A 21,751-nucleotide genomic window follows, 5' to 3' on the forward strand; every position below is an offset into this window, starting at 1 on the left:
CTGTCTTCCTCTCCCTCCCTCCATCACCCTCTGTCATCTCACCCCCTGTGTGTGTGTCAGCCCTCAGCCCGGGCTGAGCTTCCCAGCGCACACACACAGCCGCACTGAGACAGCTTCCCAGCGCGCCCGAGTACTTCACAGGTCTTTAAAAGAAAAGACCATTTACATGTTAATAAAGCTTTGTTGTATTTCACCTCTTAGGCCCCTGCATCTCTACTTTGACAATCACCGGAATCCCCCGGCCTCACAGAGCAGAGTCTCAGAGTCCGGGCTGCGGCACCCGGCAGTGTTTGCAAATTCTTTTTTTTTTTACAACACAGGTAGGATGTATGCAAGGTCCGCGGGCCGCCAAGGAAGGCTTGCCGGGCCGCTGGCGGCCCGCGGGCCGTACTATGAGTAACCGTGCTCTAATGCAAAGAATCGAGTTCTCTGGAGCTTTGCATTGGTTGGCGTCAGGAGCGGCAGAGTCTCAGTTCAAATGGCCTGAACATGGTTACAAAGAGCCCAAAACTTTAGTATTACCTCATTATTGGCAGATGAGTGCATTCTGACACCAGTCAAGATTCCAAAACCTAGGGAGGCTGTTCTCGAGGATAATGGACTCACTCCAGCAGAGGCCAGAAGGCCTTAGGCAGGTCTAGTTGCAGGTCCAGTTGCAGTAGGTCAGCTGGGCAGTTGCAGAGAGGCCTCTGGAGCTTTTTGTGTCTCTAAAGCTCTGGAGAGGAGGCCAGCCAGCTAGCCCATGGAGTAACTCTGGTGGAGCAGAGTTGAAGGAGTGGATCCAGCCTTCCTTCCTCAACCAGCAGAGAAGCAGGGTAGTTCTTCAAGCAGCAGGACAGTCCTTTCAGCAACAAGGCAGCAGGAGATGGTGTCAACTTGAAAACAACAAGAAATCCGTGGGTCTGAAAAAGCTGATCTGTTTGGTTCAACGTTACAAATCAAAATGCTATAAGAAAACAAAAGTCCTCATAAAGAGGACGAAGTCCCATCACCCACCGAAGTGGCATGCTTCATCATCTGGGGCCTCCTCTTAACCACACCTGGTGTGGTTAAGGAGCTACAACTCCTAGATGGATGAGGAAGGAGGAGCTCGCGGATGTTTTCTTGATTACAACAACCTAATGAGGCCTAACTAAGCAGAGACTAACGCTGCCTAACGTGTAGTGAAGTGACATAGAAAGTGCAGTGTAAGTGAATACTATGTTAAAATTGACTATCTAATGAAAAATATGTTTATTCGGTATCGTTAGATGTCAAAAAATAAAAGCATGGTCAACATGTTTCAGCCATTAACGATCCCATCTTGTGATCATGGCTTTCTTCAGGACCAGATGTTACTACTGCAACATATACAACACCTTGTGAAAAAAATATATCTGAACCTGAATTCAATTAGAACGATACCTCCGGCAGATGAATCCTACCAACTGTTGGTGAGTAGAACTACAGGGGTTCTCAGGTTTTACCTGTGCAAGACAAAATGGAACACACAGAGGTAATATGTTACATATAGCAAGAAGATAGGGAGTAGAACAAACAGTGCTTATTAGACAGTAGATGCCAACGAATCACCCACTAGTCAGCTTACCCGTCTTGAATCGGGAATGTACGCCTCCACTCCTGGTGACAAATCAGGGCGTGAGGCAGCGCTCTATTAACACAAATAAAACAGTCTGGTATAGAACTAGAGTTCATGGGTGATATTGTGAACTAAGAAACAATACTGCCCAATATGGACTACCAAACTTGTGTATCAGGGAATCCTACACACTGGTGATAAAGCTGGAAAGGTGGTGCTACGCCTCAGCACTAGAGAATGCCTATGAGTGTATCCGGACAAAGAGCACTGTGGAAGCTAGGGGGAAGGGAAAGTCCTGATGGCAAAGGGAGGTCATAATCTCCCCCTAAATTCAGGCTCTAGAGTGGACTTACTGGTCTCCCATGGCAGATGTACTAGGCGCTGGGCGTCCAACACACGAAAATAGACAAAAACAAAGGTGTCCTAGCAATGTCAAGGCCCGCTAAGAATGCACTCACTGCTTACTATGACCATCGACTGTATACTGCTGAGCCCATGCCGAGTATCTCGTACGTATGGAGCGCAGCGACCCTAAATGCGGTGCATGCTCCAGACTAAGCAGAGTGACTTCTAATACAAATATCCAGCCAACTACCAAAGTTCAATGAAAATCAGGCGCAAGGAATGTAAACGCCTGCATTACACCGGCTGGAGACACAAAAGTAACAGAATCGGACTGCATACTCAGCGTCGTTTACTAAACTCATAACCCGCCTCACCAAGCACATGTATAGCCATCGTAATGCAAGAGCTCGTGATAACTAGCGGCACCAAGGGACAGAAACCTACCTGGCCGTCGCTACCCCGGGCGGTTCCCTTGTATATGTGCTGAAGGAAGCCCTTTGAAATATAAGTGGGGCAGAAAATAGCTCCGCCCCTACCATCCTTGCAAGATGGTCCATCCTGCCAACTCCTGCTTGCCCTTTATCTCACTGTCTGGGAGGAATACACAAAGGTCATGTGACCCTGGACACAGGCAACAGGCACCAAATGATCAGGACTAAAAAATGCCTACTTTCTAAAAGAGGCATGTTCAGAATTGTGACTTAAAATCTGGCTTTACTATTAAAGAGGGTTTCAAATTACAATCCATTTGAGTGTAAACATAATTTTCCTATTTGCTCCCAAACATAGGTCATCACTTATTAAGTGTAATAAGGTAACCCAGTTTTATCCTATGGGAGAGATAGACCTTGCAACAGTGAAAAATGTCTTTTGGAGTTGTTAACTATCAGGACATCTAAAACCTAAACCTACATGTCTCACTTTTTAAATACAATGCACTCTGCCAGATGAGCCTTCAGGGTTTTAGTTAGGTGTGACTTATATATATTAAAAATTGAGGTTTAGTCAAGTCCAATTGTTTATTTTTCCAGGTCGAAATGGCAGTTTAAAACTGCACTATAGGTTGCAGTGCAAGCTTGAGACATGCTTTGAAAGATAACTTTGGTGCATGGCAAAATGAGTGTTGCAGGCCCACTACTAGCATTTAATTTACAGCCGTGTGTGTATATTGGTTACCATTTACTAGGGACTTACAAGAAAATTACATGTTCCTATTAAGTGTGGGCCAATTGTAACATAGTTAAGGCACGGGCACTTTAGCACTGGTTAACATGGGTAAAGTGCACAGAGTTCTAAAGCCCAAAAAAATGAATCCAGCAAAACTGCAGAGGTGAAAGCAAAAAGTTGTGGGGACAACCATTCAATGGTGTCAAGTCTAACACCAGTGTATTGATTTATTATTAGTGAGTATTCCTGTTATTGAAACCTCTCAGGTGTTCCTGTATCACTGTACATTTATTGGTTAAATACATGTGGAAAAGTACTAGTTTCAGTTCAATTTTTTTCAGAAAACCCAAAATAAATATAGATAAATACATATAAAATTATCAAAAAAGAAATATGGTTAAACGCAGATGAAAATGCAAAAAATAAGTACCAATAAAACCATGAGCCTTAGTTACAGTATAAAAATGTATAAAATAAATGTGAAATTGAAGTGAATTTAGCATTATGAGCCTCAATGACTCTGATGATGAAGCGCTGGCCCGTTGTTTTGCAAATTCATAATTGGAATAGTTTTATTGCTTGCTATATTTTTTTACATTAAACCTATTAGACTTCAGTGGGCCTTTCAGAGCGTTCCTTTATTCGTCTACAAATGTTATTCAGAATATATCTTTTGTTATCAACTGTGATGCACCAATACGTTTGTAAACAATTCTTAGCACACTATATTTATGTCAACCAATATTTTGACTATGACATTCCAGGACCAGACACTACTGAGTGCTGCTCATTATGCCCATGCCAAAGCAGTGTATTATGAAACAATAAAGCAGATAACAGATTCAATCTCTAAGCAGTTTAAGTTGTGTGAGATTTTCGCTAAAGTATATGGGTGATCTGAACTTTCACATAAGAGGAACGTGGTAATGCATGCATTGACTTTCCAACACTATGCATGTGTGCCCCACTCTGTGTACCTTCCTTGTGAGTGGGAAATACATTACAGCAGAAGGGATTATGGCATGCACCTGAGAAAAGACGCTGGTGATCTGGGAGCACAGGAAAGATGATATGTGGACCATGGCCCCGCTGGGAACCCAAAGCAACCTTGGCAAATTGTGTCAGATCAGCATCCATACGGTGCATAGAGATTGAGAACAGCGAGCAAGCCTGACTCCTATAAGGATACTTGCGAGGTAAATATTGGGCAGAAAATGGCAAAAAAAGGTGCATTCTACAACACATTTTCATTATCTATTCAATTGTATTACTTTTTTTCAGAGTTTTATATAGCACAAACTTGACCTGAATCGGGTACCAGAGCGCTTTACATAGCACCAGTCACGTTACATGAGGACACACATTCATTTTGGTTAGGCATGGGGAGATTAAGTGATTTGCCCAGAATCACAGGATGTTCAGCGTCATTGCCGAGACTCAAACCCAGGTCCCCAGATTCGAAGTCAACCGGCCTAGCCGTTAGGCCAACTCCTCTCCCCTGCTTGTTAAAGCATATTAAATTATGACCTTACAGTGCACCAGGATTTGGCAATCTTTTTTGGGGCTCTTAAATGATTCCCTCACTATCAACCTCCAATAGTGCCTCTCATTTCTCCATAACCCCTCTCTCACTTGTATTTCATTTGTTCTATAGTGTCTTCTATACAATTGTTGGGTGTTGGCGTATTTTACATCACAAACACATACAGAAACAATGAATTATAGGTGTGTAAATCAGTGTATAGAAAATGGGGACAAAGAGAACCACATGCTGTAGGGTTCACATGTCATCCATTCTGGAAGGCATTTTTAAAGAATGCTTGGTCTGGGGAAGCACAAACTCAGGATTCAGAACGTAACATTGTGGTTACGGTTGACTTTACTAACAAGAATGTATTTCTACCCAAGCAAAACAGTTTAAGAAAGATTAGGATAATGAAAGACTGGGTAAAAAAGCGTAACTTTCTAACCTAGATTACGAGTGTATCTTATAAACTGCACAGTAACAATAGGATCTCTGTGGCAAAAGCAGTAACCCATTCAACTATGCATTACATTTTGGCAGTCCACTCGGCACCCCTTTACATTGTCCTGCTCCCTGCTGACGAGAGGCAACTACCTCGAAACACGTGTCCAGGGATGGCTAAATGCAACACATACTTTTTTCTTTTTACACATCGTGGCATAGGCGTACCCACCGTCGCCACTACATTCACCAGAGTCCTTTGGGGCAACTTGCTGGTGTGACGAGCAGTGTGCGACCAACTTGTGTTCAAATTATTACGGCTCCCGTGAGCTATCGGGCTGACGAGCCCTGGTTCTGCACCTGCGCGCCATGAGAGGTATTTGACCTGTTTTAATTACATTTTGGCAGTCCACTCGGCACCCCTTTACATTGTCCTGCTCCCTGCTGACGAGAGGCAACTACCTCGAAACACGTGTCCAGGGATGGCTAAATGCAACACATACTTTTTTCTTTTTACACATCGTGGCATAGGCGTACCCGCCGTCGCCACTACATTCACCACAGTCCTTTGGGGCAACTTGCTGGTGTGACGAGCAGTGTGCGACCAACTTGTGTTCAAATTATTACGGCTCCCGTGAGCTATCGGGCTGACGAGCCCTGGTTCTGCACCTGCGCGCCATGAGAGGTATTTGACCTGTTTTAATTACATTTTGGCAGTCCACTCGGCACCCCTTTACATTGTCCTGCTCGCTGACGAGAGGCAACTACCTCGAAACACGTGTCCAGGGATGGCTAAATGCAACACATACTTTTTTCTTTTTACACATCGTGGCATAGGCGTACCCGCCGTCGCCACTACATTCACCACAGTCCTTTGGGGCAACTTGCTGGTGTGACGAGCAGTGTGCGACCAACTTGTGTTCAAATTATTACGGCTCCCGTGAGCTATCGGGCTGACGAGCCCTGGTTCTGCACCTGCGCGCCATGAGAGGTATTTGACCTGTTTTAATTACATTTTGGCAGTCCACTCGGCACCCCTTTACATTGTCCTGCTCCCTGCTGACGAGAGGCAACTACCTCGAAACACGTGTCCAGGGATGGCTAAATGCAACACATACTTTTTTCTTTTTACACATCGTGGCATAGGCGTACCCGCCGTCGCCACTACATTCACCACAGTCCTTTGGGGCAACTTGCTGGTGTGACGAGCAGTGTGCGACCAACTTGTGTTCAAATTATTACGGCTCCCGTGAGCTATCGGGCTGACGAGCCCTGGTTCTGCACCTGCGCACCATGAGAGGTATTTGACCTGTTTTAATTACATTTTGGCAGTCCACTCGGCACCCCTTTACATTGTCCTGCTCCCTGCTGACGAGAGGCAACTACCTCGAAACACATGTCCAGGGATGGCTAAATGCAACACATACTTTTTTCTTTTTACACATCGTGGCATAGGCGTACCCGCCGTCGCCACTACATTCACCACAGTCCTTTGGGGCAACTTGCTGGTGTGACGAGCAGTGTGCGACCAACTTGTGTTCAAATTATTACGGCTCCCGTGAGCTATCGGGCTGACGAGCCCTGGTTCTGCACCTGCGCACCATGAGAGGTATTTGACCTGTTTTAATTACATTTTGGCAATCCACTCGGCACCCCTTTACATTGTCCTGCTCCCTGCTGACAAGAGGCAACTACCTCGAAACACGTGTCCAGGGATGGCTAAATGCAACACATACTTTTTTCTTTTTACACATCGTGGCATAGGCGTACCCGCCGTCGCCACTACATTCACCACAGTCCTTTGGGGCAACTTGCTGGTGTGACGAGCAGTGTGCGACCAACTTGTGTTCAAATTATTACGGCTCCCGTGAGCTATCGGGCTGACGAGCCCTGGTTCTGCACCTGCGCACCATGAGAGGTATTTGACCTGTTTTAATTACATTTTGGCAGTCCACTCGGCACCCCTTTACATTGTCCTGCTCCCTGCTGACGAGAGGCAACTACCTCGAAACACGTGTCCAGGGATGGCTAAATGCAACACATACTTTTTTCTTTTTACACATCGTGGCATAGGCGTACCCGCCGTTGCCACTACATTCACCACAGGCCTTTGGGGCAACTTGCTGGTGTAACGAGCAGTGTGCGACCAACTTGTGTTCAAATTATTGATCTCTTGACTTGGTAAGAGTATTCTGCATCATGCAGAAACTCTGTCCATCAACACCCCCTTTTTCCCAAATCGATTTTATCCACACTCAGTGTGGGAGGGTATGCTCAGACGTGAGTCCCTTGCTCATTGCACCATCAGGATTCAGGCAAGCCGGGCCGACGAAGGCTGTGATGCCAGAAACTGGTCCCCGGAAGCTTGTTTCCTTCCCAGTATAAGAATTGGCTTGGTAGTTTGGTTTGCCCTGTTCCCATCATGCACTGGGACAGGGACAGACTAATTTGCATGTAGCCAGTTTCTGAGCTGGGATGGTGCAGTGAGCTAAAAAACGGTGATGGATTAAAACCATGATCTCTTGACTTGGTAAGAGTATTCTGCATCATGCAGAAACTCTGTCCATCACCACCCCCTTTTTCCCAAATCGATTTTATCCACACTCAGTGTGGGAGGGTATGCTCAGACGTGAGTCCCTTGCTCATTGCACCATCAGGATTCAGGCAAGCCGGGCCGACGAAGGCTGTGATGCCAGAAACTGGTCCCCGGAAGCTTGTTTCCTTCCCAGTATAAGAATTGGCTTGGTAGTTTGGTTTGCCCTGTTCCCATCATGCACTGGGACAGGGACAGACTAATTTGCATGTAGCCAGTTTCTGAGCTGGGATGGTGCAGTGAGCTAAAAAACGGTGATGGATTAAAACCATGATCTCTTGACTTGGTAAGAGTATTCTGCATCATGCAGAAACTCTGTCCATCACCACCCCCTTTTTCCCAAATCGATTTTATCCACACTCAGTGTGGGAGGGTATGCTCAGACGTGAGTACCTTGCTCATTGCACCATCAGGATTCAGGCAAGCCGGGCCGACGAAGGCTGTGATGCCAGAAACTGGTCCCCGGAAGCTTGTTTCCTTCCCAGTATAAGAATTGGCTTGGTAGTTTGGTTTGCCCTGTTCCCATCATGCACTGGGACAGGGACAGACTAATTTGCATGTAGCCAGTTTCTGAGCTGGGATGGTGCAGTGAGCTAAAAAACGGTGATGGATTAAAACCATGATCTCTTGACTTGGTAAGAGTATTCTGCATCATGCAGAAACTCTGTCCATCACCACCCCCTTTTTCCCAAATCGATTTTATCCACACTCAGTGTGGGAGGGTATGCTCAGACGTGAGTCCCTTGCTCATTGCACCATCAGGATTCAGGCAAGCCGGGCCGACGAAGGCTGTGATGCCAGAAACTGGTCCCTGGAAGCTTGTTTCCTTCCCAGTATAAGAATTGGCTTGGTAGTTTGGTTTGCCCTGTTCCCATCATGCACTGGGACAGGGACAGACTAATTTGCATGTAGCCAGTTTCTGAGCTGGGATGGTGCAGTGAGCTAAAAAACGGTGATGGATTAAAACCATGATCTCTTGACTTGGTAAGAGTATTCTGCATCATGCAGAAACTCTGTCCATCACCACCCCCTTTTTCCCAAATCGATTTTATCCACACTCAGTGTGGGAGGGTATGCTCAGACGTGAGTCCCTTGCTCATTGCACCATCAGGATTCAGGCAAGCCGGGCCGATGAAGGCTGTGGTGCCAGAAACTGGTCCCCGGAAGCTTGTTTCCTTCCCAGTATAAGAATTGGCTTGGTAGTTTGGTTTGCCCTGTTCCCATCATGCACTGGGACAGGGACAGACTAATTTGCATGTAGCCAGTTTCTGAGCTGGGATGGTGCAGTGAGCTAAAAAACGGTGATGGATTAAAACCATGATCTCTTGACTTGGTAAGAGTATTCTGCATCATGCAGAAACTCTGTCCATCACCACCCCCTTTTTCCCAAATCGATTTTATCCACACTCAGTGTGGGAGGGTATGCTCAGACGTGAGTCCCTTGCTCATTGCACCATCAGGATTCAGGCAAGCCGGGCCGACGAAGGCTGTGATGCCAGAAACTGGTCCCCGGAAGCTTGTTTCCTTCCCAGTATATGAATTGGCTTGGTAGTTTGGTTTGCCCTGTTCCCATCATGCACTGGGACAGGGACAGACTAATTTGCATGTAGCCAGTTTCTGAGCTGGGATGGTGCAGTGAGCTAAAAAACGGTGATGGATTAAAACCATGATCTCTTGACTTGGTAAGAGTATTCTGCATCATGCAGAAACTCTGTCCATCACCACCCCCTTTTTCCCAAATCGATTTTATCCACACTCAGTGTGGGAGGGTATGCTCAGACGTGAGTCCCTTGCTCATTGCACCATCAGGATTCAGGCAAGCCGGGCCGACGAAGGCTGTGATGCCAGAAACTGGTCCCCGGAAGCTTGTTTCCTTCCCAGTATAAGAATTGGCTTGGTAGTTTGGTTTGCCCTGTTCCCATCATGCACTGGGACAGGGACAGACTAATTTGCATGTAGCCAGTTTCTGAGCTGGGATGGTGCAGTGAGCTAAAAAACGGTGATGGATTAAAACCATGATCTCTTGACTTGGTAAGAGTATTCTGCATCATGCAGAAACTCTGTCCATCACCACCCCCTTTTTCCCAAATCGATTTTATCCACACTCAGTGTGGGAGGGTATGCTCAGACGTGAGTCCCTTGCTCATTTCACCATCAGGATTCAGGCAAGCCGGGCCGACGAAGGCTGTGATGCCAGAAACTGGTCCCCGGAAGCTTGTTTCCTTCCCAGTATAAGAATTGGCTTGGTAGTTTGGTTTGCCCCGTTCCCATCATGCACTGGGACAGGGACAGACTAATTTGCATGTAGCCAGTTTCTGAGCTGGGATGGTGCAGTGAGCTAAAAAACGGTGATGGATTAAAACCATGATCTCTTGACTTGGTAAGAGTATTCTGCATCATGCAGAAACTCTGTCCATCACCACCCCCTTTTTCCCAAATCGATTTTATCCACACTCAGTGTGGGAGGGTATGCTCAGACGTGAGTCCCTTGCTCATTGCACCATCAGGATTCAGGCAAGCCGGGCCGACGAAGGCTGTGATGCCAGAAACTGGTCCCCGGAAGCTTGTTTCCTTCCCAGTATAAGAATTGGCTTGGTAGTTTGGTTTGCCCTGTTCCCATCATGCACTGGGACAGGGACAGACTAATTTGCATGTAGCCAGTTTCTGAGCTGGGATGGTGCAGTGAGCTAAAAAACGGTGATGGATTAAAACCATGATCTCTTGACTTGGTAAGAGTATTCTGCATCATGCAGAAACTCTGTCCATCACCACCCCCTTTTTCCCAAATCGATTTTATCCACACTCAGTGTGGGAGGGTATGCTCAGACGTGAGTCCCTTGCTCATTGCACCATCAGGATTCAGGCAAGCCGGGCCGACGAAGGCTGTGGTGCCAGAAACTGGTCCCCGGAAGCTTGTTTCCTTCCCAGTATAAGAATTGGCTTGGTAGTTTGGTTTGCCCTGTTCCCATCATGCACTGGGACAGGGACAGACTAATTTGCATGTAGCCAGTTTCTGAGCTGGGATGGTGCAGTGAGCTAAAAAACGGTGATGGATTAAAACCATGATCTCTTGACTTGGTAAGAGTATTCTGCATCATGCAGAAACTCTGTCCATCACCACCCCCTTTTTCCCAAATCGATTTTATCCACACTCAGTGTGGGAGGGTATGCTCAGACGTGAGTCCCTTGCTCATTGCACCATCAGGATTCAGGCAAGCCGGGCCGACGAAGGCTGTGATGCCAGAAACTGGTCCCCGGAAGCTTGTTTCCTTCCCAGTATAAGAATTGGCTTGGTAGTTTGGTTTGCCCTGTTCCCATCATGCACTGGGACAGGGACAGACTAATTTGCATGTAGCCAGTTTCTGAGCTGGGATGGTGCAGTGAGCTAAAAAACGGTGATGGATTAAAACCATGATCTCTTGACTTGGTAAGAGTATTCTGCATCATGCAGAAACTCTGTCCATCACCACCCCCTTTTTCCCAAATCGATTTTATCCACACTCAGTGTGGGAGGGTATGCTCAGACGTGAGTCCCTTGCTCATTGCACCATCAGGATTCAGGCAAGCCGGGCCGACGAAGGCTGTGATGCCAGAAACTGGTCCCCGGAAGCTTGTTTCCTTCCCAGTATAAGAATTGGCTTGGTAGTTTGGTTTGCCCTGTTCCCATCATGCACTGGGACAGGGACAGACTAATTTGCATGTAGCCAGTTTCTGAGCTGGGATGGTGCAGTGAGCTAAAAAACGGTGATGGATTAAAACCATGATCTCTTGACTTGGTAAGAGTATTCTGCATCATGCAGAAACTCTGTCCATCACCACCCCCTTTTTCCCAAATCGATTTTATCCACACTCAGTGTGGGAGGGTATGCTCAGACGTGAGTCCCTTGCTCATTTCACCATCAGGATTCAGGCAAGCCGGGCCGACGAAGGCTGTGATGCCAGAAACTGGTCCCCGGAAGCTTGTTTCCTTCCCAGTATAAGAATTGGCTTGGTAGTTTGGTTTGCCCCGTTCCCATCATGCACTGGGACAGGGACAGACTAATTTGCATGTAGCCAGTTTCTGAGCTGGGATGGTGCAGTGAGCTAAAAAACGGTGATGGATTAAAACCATGATCTCTTGACTTGGTAAGAGTATTCTGCATCATGCAGAAACTCTGTCCATCACCACCCCCTTTTTCCCAAATCGATTTTATCCACACTCAGTGTGGGAGGGTATGCTCAGACGTGAGTCCCTTGCTCATTGCACCATCAGGATTCAGGCAAGCCGGGCCGACGAAGGCTGTGATGCCAGAAACTGGTCCCCGGAAGCTTGTTTCCTTCCCAGTATAAGAATTGGCTTGGTAGTTTGGTTTGCCCTGTTCCCATCATGCACTGGGACAGGGACAGACTAATTTGCATGTAGCCAGTTTCTGAGCTGGGATGGTGCAGTGAGCTAAAAAACGGCGATGGATTAAAACCATGATCTCTTGACTTGGTAAGAGTATCCTGCATCATGCAGAAACTCTGTCCATCACCACCCCCTTTTTCCCAAATCGATTCTATCCACACTCAGTGTGGGAGGGTATGCTCAGACGTGAGTCCCTTGCTCATTGCACCATCAGGATTCAGGCAAGCCGGGCCGACGAAGGCTGTGATGCCAGAAACTGGTCCCCGGAAGCTTGTTTCCTTCCCAGTATAAGAATTGGCTTGGTAGTTTGGTTTGCCCTGTTCCCATCATGCACTGGGACAGGGACAGACTAATTTGCATGTAGCCAGTTTCTGAGCTGGGATGGTGCAGTGAGCTAAAAAACGGTGATGGATTAAAACCATGATCTCTTGACTTGGTAAGAGTATTCTGCATCATGCAGAAACTCTGTCCATCACCACCCCCTTTTTCCCTGCTGACGAGAGGCAACTACCTCGAAACACGTGTCCAGGGATGGCTAAATGCAACACATACTTTTTTCTTTTTACACATCGTGGCATAGGCGTACCCGCCGTCGCCACTACATTCACCAGAGTCCTTTGGGGCAACTTGCTGGTGTGACGAGCAGTGTGCGACCAACTTGTGTTCAAATTATTACGGCTCCCGTGAGCTATCGGGCTGACGAGCCCTGGTTCTGCACCTGCGCGCCATGAGAGGTATTTGACCTGTTTTAATTACATTTTGGCAGTCCACTCGGCACCCCTTTACATTGTCCTGCTCCCTGCTGACGAGAGGCAACTACCTCGAAACACGTGTCCAGGGATGGCTAAATGCAACACATACTTTTTTCTTTTTACACATCGTGGCATAGGCGTACCCGCCGTCGCCACTACATTCACCAGAGTCCTTTGGGGCAACTTGCTGGTGTGATGAGCAGTGTGCGACCAACTTGTGTTCAAATTATTACGGCTCCTGTGAGCTATCGGGCTGACGAGCCCTGGTTCTGCACCTGCGCGCCATGAGAGGTATTTGATCTGTTTTAATTACATTTTGGCAGTCCACTCGGCACCCCTTTACATTGTCCTGCTCCCTGCTGACGAGAGGCAACTACCTCGAAACACGTGTCCAGGGATGGCTAAATGCAACACATACTTTTTTCTTTTTACACATCGTGGCATAGGCGTACCCGCCGTCGCCACTACATTCACCACAGTCCTTTGGGGCAACTTGCTGGTGTGACGGGCAGTGTGCGACCAACTTGTGTTCAAATTATTACGGCTCCCGTGAGCTATCGGGCTGACGAGCCCTGGTTCTGCACCTGCGCACCATGAGAGGTATTTGACCTGTTTTAATTACATTTTGGCAGTCCACTCGGCACCCCTTTACATTGTCCTGCTCCCTGCTGACGAGAGGCAACTACCTCGAAACACATGTCCAGGGATGGCTAAATGCAACACATACTTTTTTCTTTTTACACATCGTGGCATAGGCGTACCCGCCGTCGCCACTACATTCACCACAGTCCTTTGGGGCAACTTGCTGGTGTGACGAGCAGTGTGCGACCAACTTGTGTTCAAATTATTACGGCTCCCGTGAGCTATCGGGCTGACGAGCCCTGGTTCTGCACCTGCGCACCATGAGAGGTATTTGACCTGTTTTAATTACATTTTGGCAATCCACTCGGCACCCCTTTACATTGTCCTGCTCCCTGCTGACAAGAGGCAACTACCTCGAAACACGTGTCCAGGGATGGCTAAATGCAACACATACTTTTATCTTTTTACACATCGTGGCATAGGCGTACCCGCCGTCGCCACTACATTCACCACAGTCCTTTGGGGCAACTTGCTGGTGTGACGAGCAGTGTGCGACCAACTTGTGTTCAAATTATTACGGCTCCCGTGAGCTATCGGGCTGACGAGCCCTGGTTCTGCACCTGCGCGCCATGAGAGGTATTTGACCTGTTTTAATTACATTTTGGCAGTCCACTCGGCACCCCTTTACATTGTCCTGCTCCCTGCTGACGAGAGGCAACTACCTCGAAACACGTGTCCAGGGATGGCTAAATGCAACACATACTTTTTTCTTTTTACACATCGTGGCATAGGCGTACCCGCCGTCGCCACTACATTCACCACAGGCCTTTGGGGCAACTTGCTGGTGTAATGAGCAGTGTGCGACCAACTTGTGTTCAAATTATTACGGCTCCCGTGAGCTATCGGGCTGACGAGCCCTGGTTCTGCACCTGCACGCCATGAGAGGTATTTGACCTGTTTTAATTACATTTTGGCAGTCCACTCGGCACCCCTTTACATTGTCCTGCTCCCTGCTGACGAGAGGCAACTACCTCGAAACACGTGTCCAGGGATGGCTAAATGCAACACATACTTTTTTCTTTTTACACATCGTGGCATAGGCATACCCGCCGTCGCCACTACATTCACCACAGTCCTTTGGGGCAACTTGCTGGTGTGACGAGCAGTGTGCGACCAACTTGTGTTCAAATTATTACGGCTCCCGTGAGCTATCGGGCTGACGAGCCCTGGTTCTGCACCTGCGCGCCATGAGAGGTATTTGACCTGTTTTAATTACATTTTGGCAGTCCACTCGGCACCCCTTTACATTGTCCTGCTCCCTGCTGACGAGAGGCAACTACCTCGAAACACGTGTCCAGGGATGGCTAAATGCAACACATACTTTTTTCTTTTTACACATCGTGGCATAGGCATACCCGCCGTCGCCACTACATTCACCACAGTCCTTTGGGGCAACTTGCTGGTGTGACGAGCAGTGTGCGTCCAACTTGTGTTCAAATTATTACGGCTCCCGTGAGCTATCGGGCTGACGAGCCCTGGTTCTGCACCTGCGCGCCATGAGAGGTATTTGACCTGTTTTAATTACATTTTGGCAGTCCACTCGGCACCCCTTTACATTGCCCTGCTCCCTGCTGACGAGAGGCAACTACCTCGAAACACGTGTCCAGGGATGGCTAAATGCAACACATACTTTTTTCTTTTTACACATCGTGGCATAGGTGTACCCGCCGTCGCCACTACATTCACCACAGTCCTTTGGGGCAACTTGCCGGTGTGACGAGCAGTGTGCGACCAACTTGTGTTCAAATTATTACGGCTCCCGTGAGCTATCGGGCTGACGAGCCCTGGTTCTGCACCTGCGCGCCATGAGAGGTATTTGACCTGTTTTAATTACATTTTGGCAGTCCACTCAGCACCCCTTTACATTGTCCTGCTCCCTGCTGACGAGAGTCAACTACCTCGAAACACGTGTCCAGGGATGGCTAAATGCAACACATACTTTTTTCTTTTTACACATCGTGGCATAGGCGTACCCACCGTCGCCACTACATTCACCACAGTCCTTTGGGGCAACTTGCTGGTGTGATGAGCAGTGTGCGACCAACTTGTGTTCAAATTATTACGGCTCCCGTGAGCTATCGGGCTGACGAGCCCTGGTTCAGCACCTGCGCGCCATGAGAGGTATTTGACCTGTTTTAATTACATTTTGGCAGTCCACGCAGCACCCCTTTACATTGTCCTGCTCCCTGCTGACGAGAGGCAACTACCTCGAAACACGTGTCCAGGGATGGCTAAATGCAACACATACTTTTTTCTTTTTACACATCGTGGCATAGGCGTACCCGCCGTCGCCACTAGATTCACCACAGTCCTTTGGGGCAACTTGCTGGTGTGACGAGCAGTGTGCGACCAACTTGTGTTCAAATATTACGGCTCCCGTGAGCTATCGGGCTGACGAGCCCTGGTTCTGCACCTGCGCACCATGAGAGGTATTTGACCTGTTTTAATTACATTTTGGCAATCCACTCGGCACCCCTTTACATTGTCCTGCTCCCTGCTGACAAGAGGCAACTACCTCGAAACACGTGTCCAGGGATGGCTAAATGCAACACATACTTTTTTCTTTTTACACATCGTGGCATAGGCGTACCCGCCGTCGCCACTACATTCACCACAGTCCTTTGGGGCAACTTGCTGGTGTGACGAGCAGTGTGCGACCAACTTGTGTTCAAATTATTACGGCTCCCGTGAGCTATCGGGCTGACGAGCCCTGGTTCTGAACCTGCGCGCCATGAGAGGTATTTGACCTGTTTTAATTACATTTTGGCAGTCCACTCGGCAACCCTTTACATTGTCCTGCTCCCTGCTGACGAGAGGCAACTACCTCGAAACACGTGTCCAGGGATGGCTAAATGCAACACATACTTTTTTCTTTTTACACATCGTGGCATAGGCGTACCCACCGTCGCCACTACATTCACCACAGTCCTTTGGGGCAACTTGCTGGTGTGACGAGCAGTGTGCGTCCAACTTGTGTTCAAATTATTACGGCTCCCGTGAGCTATCGGGCTGACGAGCCCTGGTTCTGCACCTGCGCGCCATGAGAGGTATTTGACCTGTTTTAATTACATTTTGGCAGTCCACTCGGCACCCCTTTACATTGCCCTGCTCCCTGCTGACGAGAGGCAACTACCTCGAAACACGTGTCCAGGGATGGCTAAATGCAACACATACTTTTTTCTTTTTACACATCGTGGCATAGGCGTACCCGCCGTCGCCACTACATTCACCACAGTCCTTTGGGGCAACTTGCTGGTGTGACGAGCAGTGTGCGACCAACTTGTGTTCAAATTATTACGGCTCCCGTGAGCTATCGGGCTGACGAGCCCTGGTTCTGCACCTGCGCGCCATGAGAGGTATTTGACCTGTTTTAATTACATTTTGGCAGTCCACTCGGCACCCCTTTACATTGTCCTGCTCCCTGCTGACGAGAGGCAACTACCTCGAAACACGTGTCCAGGGATGGCTAAATGCAACACATACTTTTTTCTTTTTACACATCGTGGCATAGGCGTACCCACCGTCGCCACTACATTCACCACAGTCCTTTGGGGCAACTTGCTGGTGTGACGAGCAGTGTGCGACCAACTTGTGTTCAAATTATTACGGCTCCCGTGAGCTATCGGGCTGACGAGCCCTGGTTCTGCACCTGCGTGCCATGAGAGGTATTTGACCTGTTTTAATTACATTTTGGCAGTCCACTCGGCTCCCCTTTACATTGTCCTGCTCCCTGCTGACGAGAGGCAACTACCTCGAAACACGTGTCCAGGGATGTCTAAATGCAACACATAGTTTTTTCTTTTTACACATCGTGGCATAGGCGTACCCGCCGTCGCCACTACATTCACCACAGTCCTTTGGGGCAACTTGCTGGTGTGACGAGCAGTGTGCGACCAACTTGTGTTCAAATTATTACGGCTCCCGTGAGCTATCGGGCTGACGAGCCCTGGTTCTGCACCTGCGCGCCATGAGAGGTATTTGACCTGTTTTAATTACATTTTGGCAGTCCACTCGGCACCCCTTTACATTGTCCTGCTCCCTGCTGACGAGAGGCAACTACCTCGAAACACGTGTCCAGGGATGGCTAAATGCAACACATACTTTTTTCTTTTTACACATCGTGGCATAGGCGTACCCGCCGTCGCCACTACATTCACCACAGTCCTTTGGGGCAACTTGCTGGTGTGACGAGCAGTGTGCGACCAACTTGTGTTCAAATTATTACGGCTCCCGTGAGCTATCGGGCTGACGAGCCCTGGTTCTGCACCTGCGCGCCATGAGAGGTATTTGACCTGTTTTAATTACATTTTGGCAGTCCACTCGGCACCCCTTTTCATTGTCCTGCTCCCTGCTGACGAGAGGCAACTACCTCGAAAAACGTGTCCACGGATGGCTAAATGCAACACATACTTTTTTCTTTTTACACATCGTGGCATAGGCGTACCCGCCGTCGCCACTACATTCACCACAGTCCTTTGGGGCAACTTGCTGGTGTGACGAGCAGTGTGCGACCAACTTGTGTTCAAATTATTACGGCTCCCGTGAGCTATCGGGCTGACGAGCCCTGGTTCTGCACCTGCGCGCCATGAGAGGTATTTGACCTGTTTTAATTACATTTTGGCAGTCCACTCGGCACCCCTTTACATTGTCCTGCTCCCTGCTGACGAGAGGCAACTACCTCGAAACACATGTCCAGGGATGGCTAAATGCAACACATACTTTTTTCTTTTTACACATCGTGGCATAGGCGTACCCGCCGTCGCCACTACATTCACCACAGTCCTTTGGGGCAACTTGCTGGTGTGACGAGCAGTGTGCGACCAACTTGTGTTCAAATTATTACGGCTCCCGTGAGCTATCGGGCTGACGAGCCCTGGTTCTGCACCTGCGCGCCATGAGAGGTATTTGATCTGTTTTAATTACATTTTGGCAGTCCACTCGGCACCCCTTTACATTGTCCTGCTCCCTGCTGACGAGAGGCAACTACCTCGAAACACGTGTCCAGGGATGGCTAAATGCAACACATACTTTTTTCTTTTTACACATCGTGGCATAGGCGTACCCGCCGTCGCCACTACATTCACCACAGTCCTTTGGGGCAACTTGCTGGTGTGACGAGCAGTGTGCGACCAACTTGTGTTCAAATTATTACGGCTCCCGTGAGCTATCGGGCTGACGAGCCCTGGTTCTGCACCTGCGCGCCATGAGAGGTATTTGACCTGTTTTAATTACATTTTGGCAGTCCACTCGGCAACCCTTTACATTGTCCTGCTCCCTGCTGACGAGAGGCAACTACCTCGAAACACGTGTCCAGGGATGGCTAAATGCAACACATACTTTTTTCTTTTTACACATCGTGGCATAGGCGTACCCGCCGTTGCCACTACATTCACCACAGTCCTTTGGGGCAACTTGCTGGTGTAATGAGCAGTGTGCGACCAACTTGTGTTCAAATTATTACGGCTCCCGTGAGCTATCGGGCTGACGAGCCCTGGTTCTGCACCTGCGCGCCATGAGAGGTATTTGACCTGTTTTAATTACATTTTGGCAGTCCACTCGGCACCCCTTTACATTGTCCTGCTCCCTGCTGACGAGAGGCAACTACCTCGAAACACGTGTCCAGGGATGGCTAAATGCAACACATACTTTTTTCTTTTTACACATCGTGGCATAGGCGTACCCGCCGTCGCCACTACATTCACCACAGTCCTTTGGGGCAACTTGCTGGTGTGACGAGCAGTGTGTGACCAACTTGTGTTCAAATTATTACGGCTCCCGTGAGCTATCGGGCTGACGAGCCCTGGTTCTGCACCTGCGCGCCATGAGAGGTATTTGACCTGTTTTAATTACATTTTGGCAGTCCACTCGGCACCCCTTTACATTGTCCTGCTCCCTGCTGACGAGAGGCAACTACCTCGAAACACGTGTCCAGGGATGGCTAAATGCAACACATACTTTTTTCTTTTTACACATCGTGGCATAGGCGTACCCGCCGTCGCCACTACATTCACCACAGTCCTTTGGGGCAACTTGCTGGTGTGACGAGCAGTGTGCGTCCAACTTGTGTTCAAATTATTACGGCTCCCGTGAGCTATCGGGCTGACGAGCCCTGGTTCTGCACCTGCGCGCCATGAGAGGTATTTGACCTGTTTTAATTACATTTTGGCAGTCCACTCGGCACCCCTTTACATTGCCCTGCTCCCTGCTGACGAGAGGCAACTACCTCGAAACACGTGTCCAGGGATGGCTAAATGCAACACATACTTTTTTCTTTTTACACATCGTGGCATAGGCGTACCCGCCGTCGCCACTACATTCACCACAGTCCTTTGGGGCAACTTGCTGGTGTGACGAGCAGTGTGCGACCAACTTGTGTTCAAATTATTACGGCTCCTGTGAGCTATTGGGCTGGCGAGCCCTGGTTCTGCACCTGCACGCCATGAGAGGTATTTGACCTGTTTTAATTACATTTTGGCAGTCCACTCGGCACCCCTTTACATTGTCCTGCTCCCTGCTGACGAGAGGCAACTACCTCGAAACACGTGTCCAGGGATGGCTAAATGCAACACATACTTTTTTCTTTTTACACATCGTGGCATAGGCGTACCCACCGTCGCCACTACATTCACCACAGTCCTTTGGGGCAACTTGCTGGTGTGACGAGCAGTGTGCGACCAACTTGTGTTCAAATTATTACGGCTCCCGTGAGCTATCGGGCTGACGAGCCCTGGTTCTGCACCTGCGCGCCATGAGAGGTATTTGACCTGTTTTAATTACATTTTGGCAGTCCACTTGGCACCCCTTTACATTGTCCTGCTCCCTGCTGACGAGAGGCAACTACCTCGAAACACGTGTCCAGGGATGGCTAAATGCAACACATACTTTTTTCTTTTTACACATCGTGGCATAGGCGTACCCGCCGTCGCCACTACATTCACCACAGTCCTTTGGGGCAACTTGCTGGTGTGACGAGCAGTGTGCGACCAACTTGTGTTCAAATTATTACGGCTCCCGTAAGCTATCGGGCTGACGAGCCCTGGTTCTGCACCTGCGCGCCATGAGAGGTATTTGACCTGTTTTAATTACATTTTGGCAGTCCACTCGGCACCCCTTAACATTGTCCTGCTCCCTGCTGACGAGAGGCAACTACCTCGAAAAACGTGTCCACGGATGGCTAAATGCAACACATACTTTTTTCTTTTTACACATCGTGGCATAGGCGTACCCGCCGTCGCCACTACATTCACCACAGTCCTTTGGGGCAACTTGCTGGTGTGACGAGCAGTGTGCGACCAACTTGTGTTCAACTATGCACATAAAATACTTTTTTATGATCTGCATAGTACATGCTGTTTGCAGCAGGCACATTAACCCTCCACGCTACCTTAGATGAGTCAAAACTGTCAATAGTCAAAACTCTGATCTTTCTCCAGCAGGTACAATAATCAATAGGTTATCTTGGCACTTTTATTGTTGCCTGAAAAACTGTTAACTATACAAGGAACTCTGCAGTGCTTTAAAACTGCTCTACTGCTACAAAACCGCTCCCAGTAACAAAAGAGCCCCGTCCCACCCTTCCAGCCTCTCGCGTAAATGTCCACTGCCCATTGTGGCCAGTTTGGGCTTGGTGTTGACCCAAAAGCATTGCCACACAAGACTGAGTTTTCCCCTGCCAGATGTCTGGTATATACATTTTTTTAAAACACAAAAAATGGGCTTTTAGTCTACCCATTACTTACCATTTATTGGCTTCTTTATAGCTCTTCTTTGTTGCCTTCTAATTAGACAGAATATGCGAGGCGTCATTTCCTTTTGTTCGCTAATTAGTGTCCATCCCCAGCTCATGCTGTAATTGAGGTGCTATTTCTTCTTTTTTTATATTTTTTTTAATAGGTTGGACTTGGCCCGGAGGTATCAGTGCTCTACACGAACAAAAGTTACACTTCAGAGCTTTACACTCTTTTTGAAGGAACGGAAGATTAAGTTATTTGCTTAGAATCACCAGATGTTGAGGCGACTCTGAGACTAGAACCTGGTTCCCCAGTTCTGTGGTCGGCAGCTCCACCAGTAGCACTACATCCTTCTACCCCCATCAGGCGTTGCTGTACAACATGGCTAAAGAAACATTGACAAAGCCAATAGAGCTCGCATAGGGGAGACCTATTGGCTTTGCCAATGCTTGTTATAGTTAAGCAAATAACTGACCTCAAATTACTATACACTTTATACAGCCAAATATCTCATATTCTTTGTGTACAAATCCCCCCAGAGGGTATGACTGAAGTCCTAGAAGCAGCAATTTGCCAAAAGTGACCTTTTC

The sequence above is a fragment of the Triturus cristatus genome, chromosome 11 (genome assembly GCF_964204655.1).
Source record: "Triturus cristatus chromosome 11, aTriCri1.1, whole genome shotgun sequence".
NCBI classification, from domain to species: domain Eukaryota; kingdom Metazoa; phylum Chordata; class Amphibia; order Caudata; family Salamandridae; genus Triturus; species Triturus cristatus.